This window comes from Neovison vison, chromosome 7 (genome assembly GCF_020171115.1).
Source record: "Neovison vison isolate M4711 chromosome 7, ASM_NN_V1, whole genome shotgun sequence".
Lineage (NCBI taxonomy): Eukaryota > Metazoa > Chordata > Mammalia > Carnivora > Mustelidae > Neogale > Neogale vison.
The window spans coordinates 158542969-158556942 of NC_058097.1; the positions used below are offsets into that span (position 1 = coordinate 158542969).

General features: G+C 48.3%; 1 protein-coding gene and 1 pseudogene across 3 annotated transcripts in view; both read left to right on the forward strand.

Moving 5' to 3' along the window:
- The first annotated feature begins 1521 nt into the window (after positions 1 to 1521).
- Positions 1522 to 2168, forward strand: LOC122914265 (annotated as a pseudogene).
- Positions 2169 to 8989: 6821 nt separating this feature from the next.
- AMPD3 (adenosine monophosphate deaminase 3) overlaps positions 8990 to 13974 on the forward strand; it is a 45811-nt gene continuing 40826 nt past the window's right edge. Inside the window, exon 1 of one of the 3 annotated variants that reach the window (XM_044258823.1) lies at positions 8990 to 9010. The gene's annotated coding sequence lies outside the window, so the exon portion shown is untranslated. Of the gene's footprint in view, positions 9011 to 9111; positions 9178 to 13666; positions 13824 to 13974 lie in introns of those variants that run through there. The other 2 variants (XM_044258820.1, XM_044258822.1) reach the window with 2 other exon arrangements.

The window sequence follows — 13974 nt, forward strand, 5'->3', positions numbered from 1 at the left end:
TGATGCAGAACTTGAACCCAGGACCCCAGGATCACGACCCAAGCTGAAGGCAGATGCTCAACCGACTGAGCCACCCAGATGCCTGGAAGTCATGCTTTCATGGGGTTGTTTGATCAGTGGCATTTTTTACTCCATAGTCGATAACCTCCAGGAAGGCAAGGGCTGTGTTCTGATCACCATTGTTGCTCTAAAAACCAGGGCCTGACACCTGCCAGATGCTTAATAGGTATTTCACAGATGACTGCCTGAAGAACTTTTAAAGCATGCCAAGTTAAGATGGGCTTCCCAAGTAAGAGAAGGTAAAACACAACATAATTTTGGTAACCTGGGCCTATGTTGTCTGCATCTGTCCATGTAAAGACATTCTTCTGACACCATACTAGTAAAATGGGAGCATTTTATACCAGCATGGTAACTGCCTACACTGGGACTTGATGAGGTGAGGGTAGAATCCTGCCCTTGTAGCATGAAACACAAATAACTCCTTTGATTTCCCCCAAATTGCCAAAAGGCTTTCACTTGACTCAGAGGTCTTGGATCTTGGAATGGCTGCTACAACTATGCAAACATCATGGAGTCCTGACTGACCTGGAGAAGTTCTGAGGTGGTGAGGAGATCAAACTGCACTGTGTTGGTACTTCTCCTGCTTTCTTTGATGTGAGATTTTAGGCCTGTTATCATCTAGTTAATCACGAAAGTCTATGGCCGTTATATTTGGAAAGGAAGGCTACGCCTGGGCAGAGTTGTATGTGAAAGAAGAAACACCAGGGTCATTGGTCAGTGATGCTACGAAGCTGCTCAGTGTGGCCCATGGGAGTTAAGTGGACGTGTGATATGGTGGCTTCATTAAAAGACATTTGGCATATGTCTTCTGACTTTAACTCTCCCTTCCTTCCATCTCCTTTCCTCCTCCCTCCCTCCTTTCCTCCCTCCCTCCCTCCCTCTCTCTCTTTCCTTCTTTCAAGAACACTTACCATGAGATTTACAGTCTTGACAGGTTTTTAAGTGTACAGTACTATTATCTATAGGCCCAATGTTGAACAGCAGGTCTCTAGAATTCTTCTGACTTACATAACTGAAATTTTATATATGTAGTATTTGTCCATCTGTGTCTGGCTTATGTCACCCAGCACTGTGTCCTTAAGGTTCATCCATGTTGTTATCCATTTCAGAATTTCCTTCTTTTAAAGGCTGAGTAATATTCCAGTGGATGTGTATATCACATGTTCTTCACCCATTCATCCCTTGATGGACATTTAGATTTTATCTGTATCTTGGCTATTGTGAATATTGCTGCAGTGAACATGGGAGTGCTATTATCTCTTGAGATCCTGATTTCAATTATTTTGGATAAATATGTAGAAGTGGGATTGTTGGATCATATGGTAAAAAACTTAATAACAACCCCCTCCCCCCTACCAATAACCTGATTTTAAAAAGGGCTAAAGACTTAAATAGACATTTCTCCAAAAAAGACCTCCAAAAGGCCAACTGGTAAAATTGCTCAACATCTGCCCTCTCTGTCTCCTCGGCCCTGGGAGCAGCTCTCCTGCCACACCCCCTCATTCCCTGAAAATGTACGCCTGTGCAGAGTTCGTCTCCACCCCGTTCTTGGTCAGGAGCACCTCTCAGCTGTTGAGCCGATCACTGTCTGCAGTGGTGCTAAAACCACCCGAGACACTGACAGATGAGGCACCTTATAAGGGCCTCAGCATCTTGGCAGCCCCACGTCCCCTGACCTCACTATTCCTAGCCGAAGCTTCCAAACCAGCGTCATTTCAAGGGACATCGATACAGCAGCCAAGTTCACTGGGGCTGGGGCTGCCACGGTAGGGGTGGCTGGCTCTGGGGCTGGAATTGGGACTGTGTTTGGGAGCCTCATCATTGGTTATGCCAGGAATCCCTCTCTGAATCAACAGCTCTTCTCCTACGCCATTCTGGGCTTTGCCCTCTCGGAGGCCATGGGGCTCTTTTGCCTGATGGTGGCCTTTCTCATCCTCTTCGCCATGTGAAGGAGCCGTCTCCACCTCCCATAGGTCTTTCTCCCGTGTCTCGTCTGCCCTGTATAATCCTTTTCCTATACCTCCCCAGGCAGCCTGGGGAAAGTGGTTGGCTCAGGGTTTGACAGAGGGAAGACAAATAAATACTGTATTAATAAGAAAAAAAAATTGCTCAACATCACTAATCATCAAGGAAATGCAAATCAAAACTGGGGGGATTCTCTGGAATGTGATGGAGACATGAAATATGCAGATGGGCCAGTGACTAGGACTTCTCTTTCAGGGACAGTTGACAGATGATAGATACTGGTGACTTCCAAATGATTTATTTTTCTTTCTCAAAGGCTCAATCTTGAGAAAAATCACGAGTGATGGGAACTTCTGCCCACCTTGAGCTGTAAGGGGCTTGTCCAGTAATCTGTCCAAGATTTCTGAAGGTTTCTGGGAAGATCTTCTGTATCATAATGACCTTTGGATTCTCTTTCCTTGTTATGTGATAAGCCTTTTTCCTTCTGACAACTGTCTTCTTTTGTTTTCTGGGTTCTTTCAGGGTGGAACAGAACTCTTTCTTCTTTGTTCCCTCAGAGAACCTCTTAAGCAGCTTTGCCTCAAGGTTTGTGGAGTCAGATAGCTGACAAAGAGCCCTTTGCCTTGTTCACACTTAATGATGCAAAGCTGTGAAGTAACAGTTTTTTTAAAATTCAATTTTTGAGTTTTTTGTTCTTTCACCTATTTTTTCAACTATTTTTTATTGTAGTAAAACATATAGAACATAACATTTGCTATTTTTAACATGTACAATTTGACATGCATAATTCAGTGGCATGAATTAGGTTCACAGTGTTGTGCAACCATCACAATTTTTAAAAATATTTTATTTATTTATTTGACAGAGACACAGTGAGAGAGGGAACACAAGCAGGGGGAGTGGGAGAGGGAGAAACAGGCTTCCCGCTGAGCAGGGAGCCTGATACAGGGCTCAGTCACAGGACGCTGGGATCAAGACCTGAGCTGAAGGCAGAAGCTTAATGACGGAGCCACCCAGGCATCCCAACCATCACAATTTTTAAGTTATTGATTTCCCAAATCAAATTCTTTTCTTTGGAAGATTTATTTATTTATTTGAGAGAGAGAGAGAGAGAGAGCGAGCGCAGACGAGCAGGAGGAGGGGCAGAGGGAGAGAATCTCAGCAGACTTCTTGTCCCACTTGGGGCTTGATCTCATGACCTGAGCTGAAATCAAGAGCCAGTAGCTCAACCAACTGAGCCACCTAGGTGCCCCTCCAATCAAATTCTCATACAGAATCCTCCTTTCTCACCCAAGGTGTTATTATCCCTAGTGAGATCATAGTTAGGCTCATTCCAATGACAGGAATTCAGGAACTGGAAAAATCCCTATGCTTCCCTCTGATAAAATTTCAGCTACTGCCATTCCTCCAGATGTTCCTGGTAGCACGGAGCTGAGGGTGGATTGGGTGTTGAGTACTGTCTGGAGTTTGATGCTCAGCTGGTAAGCAGACACGGAGGGAGAGGAGAGCTGCACACTCATGCTCCCGGCTCAGCCTTTGACTCTGTCACTCACTGAATGGTTGGGCGGGCAGTTCCAAGCCAGGGATTGGGAAGGGGACAGCCTGAGTTAGCAGAATACTAGAAGCTACAGGCAGGAGGGATCTTGGGAATGAGTATGACCTAAAGGGTGTGTGTGTGTGTGTGTGTGTGTGTGTGTATGCATGTGCAGGGGGCAATGGGGAAGTCTGTATCTCTGGGAGACAGAGGGTCACAGCCTCATCTGAGACTATTCTGCCCACCACCCTCTCACCCTTCCCAGATAATTCTAGAGGACGACGGTCATGCTAGAATTTGACATTTGACTTTCAAATTATAAGGTAAAAGATGAAGGGAGTTGGGGGCAGATGATTTGGGGAGTTCTGACAATGGGTTAAATGTGCAATGGGTTAAAAGACTGTCTGAGGCTGTGACTTCGTTGTAGAAGTTCAACAGCAGAGTCTCACCAGAATGGTGTTATGGCTGATGGGGGAGTTTTGGAGAGTATGAAAGACACACAGACATGGGAATGAGCTAGGGGTGAGCTGGAGCAATAGCTTAGGATTATCTTGTACAGAGCCCTGGAGAGAAGTCAGAGACAACAGGCCATTCTTAGATGGGGAAGGGAACTGCTAATTGCCAGAGATCATGTGTCTATGAGCACATAGGTGTGTTCTGGGGAGTGTCAGCCCCCTGACTACTGAGAGAGAGAGCGAGAGCATTCTGGGCCATGTGCTGGGGGCTCGCGCCTCAAACATCCACTAACTGACCCTCCTTACTGCAGTGCCAACAGGAGTGACTCTAAGCCCAAGGTCTCCAGTCACCCCCAGACTTAACACCAGTCCCACCCCTGAGCTCTCCCCTCTCCCTCTGCTTCCTGTCACAACAGCTCCATTTCCAAGACTGAGTACATGTGCTCTGGGTCCAGGGCCCAGCTCTCATTCACACTAGTTTTTTGAAGTACTCAGTTTTGACTCTCTCCTTTCTAGAAACCCATTTCAGAAAGAAGGAACCAGCTGTTAACTGTAAGGGGACTGTCCTTCCAACTGTCCATCTCCAGCTTGCTCAGGGCTGATTGATGTCCAGAGACTTCAATTCCTGGGGGAAGGATATGAACCTCAAATTGGAGCGAGAGGCACTGGCACGACACTGGCAAGGGGCCACAAGCCCCTTCTGTGCCCAGAGCCAGGAGAACTGCCCTGGGCACTCTTCTTCCAGCCTCCATGTACTCCTGATATACCTATTTCTGTCCGTTTTTAGACCATATGCCATGATTTCAGTCCACTGAATGAGTAGTAGGAATGAGCTAGGGGTGAGGCACTTGGTTTGAAAACTGGGTGTATTTGATGAGGCTCTGTTAACACACTCAGAAGCAAAGCCCCTTCCTCATTGTCCCCTGGGGGGGAGATTTTGGTTTCTATAACCCAGGATACTATAAAATGAGACAGAGAAATTGGGTATTTGGAGGCTGCTACAGCCATCTTGGATGTGGGTGTACGTTATGTCACAATCACCCAGAGGAGAGCATTAGTGGGGGTGGAGGGTGGAGCCAGATCCCAAACACCTCTGGGTTGCCAAAAATGCTCGAATAACACCCACCCCCAGTGGTATTAGGACTCAGAGCACTGTTGGAGGTAATCCACAGCTCTGATCCCAGTGCTCTCCAGGCCATTCAAGTCTGAATGACTGGAACAGATGGGAAGAGAGCAGGAGAGGACTCAGGATGTGCCACTGGTGGCGGAAGCATGGAGAGAGACTGGTGGTGGGTCTGCTAGGGATGGGAGAGGGGGCTGTATGGGCAGCGACTAGTTACGTGGGATTCACATGGAACCGAGGCAATGGCAGGGATGGATTAAATCAATGGTCTTCAAAGTGGGTGTTAGGATGATCCACTGGCATGTAAAAGAAAAATTAAAGCTTCTATTTATATTTATGTTTGAGACTCAAAATAAAGAAATAAAGGTTCATTTATACTTACTATGTGGATTGACATGGGGGCCATAATTTATCCCTTGCTTCCGGTGGTGTCCACATCATGTAGTTAAGGTGTCCTCAGGGAAGAGGGGGGTTCTATTCCCCAGGGGAAGAGGTGACTATGGTGCTCTCACTGGTTCTGTTGCTTTTAAGTGAATCCTGAAGTATGATGAATTATTTGTATCCCAGGTGGTAGAAAGATAGATTATGTCATCTAATTATCATTTAACTAAGTTAATTTTCACAAAAGGAACAAGTGGCTTGAGAAGAGTACTGCAAAGACATCCACAGATTGAAAATAACATGAACGGTGTGAGCGAAATCAAACTCAGAAACATGGCAGGGCTAACAGTTTCCAACTACTCCTATGAGATCCATTATGATATCTCAGAGAAGGGAGTAGACCAGAAAACGCTGAAATTTACGAAAGAGACTGCTTGGAATACTGATCTACATCACTGTGATTAACTAACCTAAGGGTGTATTGGGCCCTGAGGTATCGGCTAATAATATAAAGGCTCCATTCATAATCAACAAGACGTGTGAATTCTACGTGACCAGAGCTTGAAGACAAATCTCTACAATTTAAAAACAATTTTTTAAAAATTTATTTGTTTGACAGACAGAGATCACAAGTAGGCAGAGAGGCAGACAGAGAGAGAGGAGGAAGCAGGTTCCCTGCTGAGCAGAGAGCCCGATGTGGGGCTCCATTCCAGGACTCTGAGATCACGACCTGAGCCAAAGGCAGAGGCCTTTTAACCCACTGAGCCACCCAGATGCACCATAATCTCTACAATTTTTTGAGGAGGAATATTCCAAGTCCTGCAGCACTTAGTTGTGTATTTTGTGAGCTATCATTAAATGCAATAAACATGTCTAAAAATCTCTTTTGAGCAAAATCCCTTTTACTTAATAGTAAAAGGCAAAATCTCAGTCAGTGTCATTGGGAAAAACCTCTGTTGTATTTGCCATTGTTAAGGGGGATGGAATTAGTACAGAGAGAAGAAAGTGATACCAAAAAATGTGTTCTGTTGAAAGACACACAAGAAACACTATTGAATATTTGAAGAAAAGGTTTAGAACACATGATGTGTGTAAACATTGCTGACATGTTTCCCCTTACCCTTTTGCCATACTTTTCAATGATGATATTCATAAAGAAATACTTTTGTAACCTGCTAAAGGAAAGATGTTTACAACCTGAATGGCTTAGAACATGCTGTGGGTTTTTTTTTCTTTTAAAGATAATTTCTACATTTGAGAGAGAGAGAGAGAGAGAGAGAGAGAGAGAGAGCGCACCAGCAGGGGGAGGGCCAGAGGGCGAGAATCTTCAAGCAGGCTCCCCACTGAGCCCAGAGCTAGAAGCGAGGCTCAATCCCAGGACCCTGAGATCATGACTGAGCCAAAATCAAGAGTCAGACGCTAAACTGACTGAGCCACCCAGACGCCCCAACATGCTATGGGTTTTATGTGTAAAAGGAACAACTGAGGGAGTGGCTGCCCTGACTGGAACACAAAACTGGGAGTTGGGAGCAGTGAGGGTCTACACACGAAACTCATCCACTGCATTACTCATTCATAAATTCTTGATTGTAACTGAAGTTGGAAGGGCACATAATACTATATGATGTCAATCACATGGTTAATTTGAACAAAATCTTTTTTTTTAAAAGATTTTATTTATTTATTTGACAGAGAGAGATCACAAGTAGGCAGAGAGAGAGAGGAAAGGAAGCAGACTCCCTGCTGAGCAGAGAGCCCAAAGCGGGACTCGATCCCAGGACCCTGAGATCATGACCCGAGCCGAAGGCAGCGGCCTAACCCACTGAGCCACCCAGGCACCCTGAACAAAATCTAAGTACAGTAGCATCTTTATAATACTTCATAATGAAATATGGAATGAGACTATGAAATCCTTCATATTACTCAAAGGTTTACTGATTATCTCAATGTGAAGAACTTAAACACTGTGGAATTTAAGATGAGCTTAACAGAAGGACCAAGGATTCCAAATGTGCTGACCTTTGACGTGTGCTGGCTTGTGACTGTCACAGATACATGCATACACATACACACCCAGAGTGTATCGTTTCAGATAAAGGTGATATTTTTGCCGTGAATATAATTGTGTTTTAAAGGAATCATGTTATAGGGAAAGGCTTTTGAAAACTGATGTTTGGAAGTGTTTCCATTGTCATGTGATTTTTTTTTTTTAAGATTTTATTTATTTATTTGACAGATAGAGATCACAAGTAGGCAGAGAGGCAGGCAGAGAGAGAGAGGAGAAAGCAGGCTCCCCACTGAGCAGAGAGCCCGATGTGGGGCTCGATCCCAGGACTCTGGGATCACGACCTGAGCTGAAGGCAGAGGCTTTAACCCACTGAGCCACCCAGGCGCCCCCCATTGTCATGTGATTTTAGTGCGTCTACTTATCTTTTGAGCTATCTTTTTTGGAGGGGGCAACAACAGCATTAGGACTAAGTACCGACATTAACTGAACTTAAGAACATACTTTGTAGATTCACAAGATATTAAACTAAGATTTATTAAGACCATTTTTAATCACGTTGCTCTCCCTCAACAGATTTTTGCAAATAACTTTAAAGTGAAAGGAAAAAGATCTATTGTACCATTCATTAAACATGAAGTATTATCTTTTATTTTTTTTTAAAACATGAAGTATTATCTTAACCACATTCTTTGACATCCGTTTTAGGTATGCTGCGTAATATTAATACAATTGCATGTGCATATCATTTATAAATAAGTAAACTGTAAATACCAGGCTGTAGGGGAGAAGGAATAAAACTGGGTGCTTAAGGGAGGCCACTTTGTGACAGCAGTTGGCACAGGGAAGACACAGTGGGTGCTCACTAATGACTGGTTCCATCTCCTCCCTTGGTGACAAGTTTGATGGGAGAGATGATAAGGAGGGAGTCAAGGATGGCTCCCTGATAGGGCCTGGAGAGGAAGGTGGTGCTATCATTCACTAAGACTGGAAACACAGGAGCAGGAGCAGGTTATGGCACATTCCTGGGTGGAAATTGGGAGTTTGAGTTTGGGACTACAAATCTCCAGTGGAGATGGCCCCCAGGAAGCTGGATTTGCCACCTGCAGCTCTAGGACGTTCTGTGTCGGAGGTGAGGCTCAAAAGTCTTTAGGCAGAAGGAGGGTGCTGAAACCTTGAGACTGGGGAGGCCTGCAGAGTGATCGAGGGGACAGGCTGTGTAGGTATCTGGCGGAACACCACAATGAAAAGCTGGGCCTCCAAGGCCGAGAAGGTGTAGTCACCAAGGTATGTAGGAAATTTGGAGAGAAAGCGGCGGGCGCCAACTCTGGAAACTTTTGTACTTCAAGCGATCCAGAAAGGAAGGCGTGGTCAGCAGGCTCAAACCCTGGAGAGAGGTTTGAGGCACCCCCTGTATTTAGCAACTAGGAGGTCAGTCGGGACTCTGAGGGGCAGGTGTACAAGCTGGAGAGCAGGGGGAAGGAGTGAGTATGGGAGTGTGAGCGCGTGTGTGTATTCGTGTGTGTGTGTGTGTGTGTGTGTGTACGCGCGCGCGCGCCCGGGCGCGCGCGTGCTGGGAGGGGCAGGAAGGTGATCCAAGGAACTAGGCTGACACCCGGCTGATGCTTGCGGGTTCGTTCAGCTACAGGGAGTAAGTCACCTGTTTGGGGGCCGTGACCCCAGACTCTCACCTTGGGAAATGTCATGGCGAGGGAGGAGGCTCGGGCAGGTCCAACCACCGCGGCGAGCGCTCTCTGGGCCCGGCGTGTGGCCGCGGAGGCGAGTTCGAGGAGCCGGGCTGGAGGCTGACCCCGGGCTGCGGCGGGCGCGCTTCCGGCCGGCGGGGGGACAGGGCGGCCACCGCGCCCCCGGCGCTCTCAAGTTTCCTGTTGGCAGCGCCGCCCGGGCGCCTCAGGTAGCGGCTGGCAGGCCTGGTTGGTGGGTGGCGGGCAGGCGGACCTGCGTGGCTGCGGCGGCCCGGCCCGCGCCCTTCTTCTGCCCGCTCGTCGCCTCTCGGCTCCGCGCCCAGGTAGGGCACCGACCCGGGCGGCGCGCGCCTGGCGGGCTGCTTCTGCGAGGAGGCGGCTCACCTCTTCCCGGCGGGCCGGCCGGGGGTTCAGGGGTACGGGAGTGCGGGCGCTCCGGCGCCGCGGCGCTGAGCCCGCAGAACACTGGGTCCCCGTCCCCGCCCCCGCCGCGGGCTGCACGCCCGGCGCCCGCTCAGCCGGCTGGGGGCGCGGCCTGGCCCCGGCCGGGCCCGTACAGGCTGCGGTGCGGGGCAGCCCCTCCGCGGCGCTTGCGGTGCGCCCTGCCCGGCGTGGCCAACTGCCCTCCAGCCCCGCGGGCCGCCTCCTTCAGGCCCACGGTTGGGCCCTGGCCCCGGCCCCGGAGCCCATGAGTGCGCGCGATGCTGCATTGCTGACCTTGGGCCAGCGGCCTGCGGCCCCTGCTGCCCAGGACGAGAGCCCGAGCCCCCGGAGGTCGGAACCTTGGCTCTGGGTTTCCCAGGCCACCCTGGCGGCGGCGCCAACCCCAGACTCAGCCCTGCCTTGGCCCTTCTCTGTGCTCCTGCTGCTGTCTCTGCGGTGGCCTGGGCTCCAGACACCTCAGGTGAGCCAGCCTCATCTCAGTTCCCTGGCGGCCTACGTTGGATTCGAGAGGTTTATAGAAATTAAGGGACCCGGGACAAGCTGCTCCTTAAGGTCCGGTACAAGTTTCTAGGTGTTTGACGTCCAGCCAGATGCCCACTGTTGAGGTCGGCTTTCCACCTAAAAGGCAGGGGGATGGACAGAATGACAGGGTGTGGGTTCATTTGAGGCCTTCATCCTTACCTCTTTGGCTGCCTCCCAGCATGGGAGGTGTACTGGCCTATGAAAGTCTGCTTTCTGCCCTTGAACTTCCTGGTAGTTGCTTTGCCAGCAGAGTTCCTAATGGCTCCTCTCCCCTGGCAGAGGCCTCTGGGGGAAGTTTTGAGAGACCCTGGAGTAGGAGAGGCTTGCTAAGTACAGTGTCATTACCCCAGACTTTTAGGTCCTTGCATGTGTCTGGAAGCTTGGGGGTGACAAATTAGCAAAGGAGCCAGGTGAAGGCTGGAAGGAAGGAATTTTAGCATGGTCCTGAGCCTATGAGGTGGTGGCTAACATTTGGCCAGCTTCAGGGAAAAGCTGATGGTGGCTGAAGCCCTCATGGGAGAAATTCCTCCCCTGGCTGTGAAGCATCTTGGCTGAGTGGTAGTTGAGCTACTGAGTCAGAAAGACAGAGCTCCTATTAGCTCTCACCTCTCCGAGTGTTGGCAGCAGGTTTGGAGTCATAAGCCTGGGCTGGCTACTACCCTGGGTGAAACTCTGAAGGGCTGGCTTGCTGTGAAGATGATGGAACTGGGCTGCCCTGTCTAAGAATCATGGAGTTTGCATGAATGGGTTCCTGGGAGCCTCTTGGATCTCTTGGCCTCAACCTCAGCACACCCTTAGTCCTTCTGAGATCTGAGATGATGGATGAGTAGCTTTCAGCTAGGTCAAAAAGTTCTTTGAGAGGTGAGGCCTCTTTTTCTTGTCCTGACACTAGGTAAATACATAGCTCTTCAAATGGCCTCAAAGTCAAACCCAGATCGTGAAAATATCACGGGCAGATAAAATATAGATAAAATATAACCGTGGGGTGAAGCAGGAAGATATCTTTTCTTCCCTAAAGCTCATTGGCCTTTCTGGTTCTTCTCCCAAATATATTAATCCCTTAGATCTTCTGTGTGCTGGCTGCATATGGAGGAGAGGAGACCTTGTCTTTGGGTTTTGATACATAAGGGACCTGGGGCGTAGAAAGATGGGCTCATGGCCATGCAAAGTCAGCAAGAAGTATCAATCATGGAGGAGAAGACTGTTTCTCCTGATCTGGTTTCACATTTAAACATGGTTTCCTTCTCTTTGCTCCCAAATAGGAGCTTGAGAGAGTGCCTGGCACATAATAGTGCTCTGTAAGTAATAATGAATAAAAGGATTCAGTGCCTAGATGAAACCTCACTTTTGGTTACTTGTACCTAAAACCATGATGACGATGACGTTGATAAATGATACTTATAAAACATATACTACGTGCCAGGTACTGTTCTAAGCCTATTCTAGCATATTTGCACATGCTAACTAACTTAATTGCCATGGCAACCGACAAGGTTGGTACTGTTATTATCCCCATTTTATAGGGAATAAAACCGAGCCAGAGAAACTGAGTAACTTGCTCAAGGTCATGCAACTAAGCCGTAAAACAGGACTCAAACCTGGGTAGTCTGGCTTGAGCCTATATACTTAACCATATACTGTACTGACTCTTGAGATTGCCATAGGTAGATTAATCACTTAACTCGTTCACTCATTCATTCATTGAATGATTATATTGATACCTACTGCTTTCTAGGCAACAGAGAGATATAATAGTGAATGAGGTGGTCAAGGTCTGCCATGAAGCTGGTATTTAGCCGTTAAGCCCCTTTGTCCCACTCCCATGAGAGTCATGCACACCTCAGAAAGATGAGAAGGAAAAATGAACCCTTAGAGGCAAGCCCAAAGCATCCTTTCAGAGGAAGGGAGAGTACTATCTTCCTCAGTGAGACACAATTCGATTCCAGCCTTTCCTGTCCTGGTGTTTGTAAGGGGTATGTAAGTGGTAAAAGGGAATGCAGTCTGGTTTCCTGGGCAGGAGATACAGGCCCTGGGCCTGGTTATCACATCTTGCCTTAAATTTTGTTCAAAAGAAAATAAGCCTTTGAGCTTGGGACCTGTGCTCCTTAGTCCAAGGAGACTTCTAGGCCACGAGGAGCAGTGACATGTTGGGCTCAAGATGGACTTGTGAGGTCATGAGTGAAGTTTGCCCTCTGGCTCCTACACTGCCACAGTTCTGGAAGCTCTTCTATCTCTTTGGCTCTAGCAGGACCCTTGGCCATTGTCCCAATCTCTATTATCTTTTTCTTTTTTTAAAGATTTTATCTATTTATTTGACAGACAGAGATCACAAGTAGGCAGAGAAGCAGGCAGAGAGAGAGAAGGAAGCAGGCTCCCTGCTGAGCAGAGAGCCCGATGCAGGGCTTGATCCCAGGACTCTGGGATCATGACCCGAGCCCAAGGCAGAGGCTTTAACCCACTGAGCCACCCAGGCGCCCCCCAACCTCTATTATCTTGACTGAGCTGCTGCCCATCTCTGTCCGGACCTGATGGTGTGGATCTCACATCCATACCTGAGTGTCAGGAAGGCAGCTTTCTCTATGCTGGAAAATGAAGGCTCAGGTGGAAGGCATTTTCCAAAGTCTGTGCCACAGATATTAATAGGTCTTTTTTCCTATGGTGGCAGTAGTGAGAGGCTCAAGTAAGTATGTTGGGCTCAACAGAGTCAGACAGCTTGCTTTACTAAAGGACTTCTGATGTTTAGAATCTGCTAGTAGAAATTGTGCATGAATCCCCATAAGGGATCATGGTATGCAGTATTTTCTAAGCCTTCTGACCTTATATGTTCTACACACCACACTTTGGAAAGTGCTTGTTTAGACTGAGGCTGTCCATGGTCTGGTTACAGGTGCAGAATAGAATTCCCTGAACTGAATCCAGGTAGATTCTCAGATGCATGGGCTAGAATGCTCCCACTGCAGACCCCTGTTGTACCTTCCCCTCCCCAAAACACTTCAGCAGAAGGACTCACTTGCCCTTCTTCCCTTCTGGCAGAACCGTACTAAGGACCTGGATGTTTTTCCCATATGCTTTAAGTTCGTTTAATTATCTAATGAATAAATATTACCCTCCCTCTACGTTGCTTGTAGCTTGCTGATCTCACTGTTTGTGAAACAGCTGTGAAGACAGGTGGGTTGTAATCTCTGGGTAGCTAAAGCCTAGTGGCAGCCCAAGGATCATGTGTCAACCCTGTAATCCCACTCTGCACACACAGGAATCATTATGTGGGCTCGGGAAGGCGCAATCTCACGATTGGACACGAGGAGGTGACTCAGGTCCAAGTCAGGGCTAGCACTAGCCTCCTGGTAAACAACTGACCCATCCTTTCTGGGCTCTTGTCCCCAGGATGTCAACAGCATCACAGAAATAGCTGTTTTGCTCACGGTTACTTCTCAGACCCACACCATTTGTCTAAGGCACGGTACCGTTCTAAGCCTTGCTTTCAGAGGACTGCTTCTGTGGCTTGCCTGAGGCCACACCGCCGTCCCCAGGGAGAGTAGCAGCCGCGGTGGCCAGGGGGTCGAGGGCAGCCAGTGCCCAGAAGGCTCCTCAGAGCTGGAGGCCCACGTGGGAGTCAAGAGTGGCAGTAAGAGGAGGAGGATGGGGTGGGGGACGTCAGGTGGGTCAGGAGGGATGGCCTTCCATTCTGGTGCGTGCGTATGTGTGTATGTGTATGTGCGTGTGTATGTGTGCGTGTGTGTGCGTGTGCGTGCGTGCGTGCGCTGCTGCACTCATGC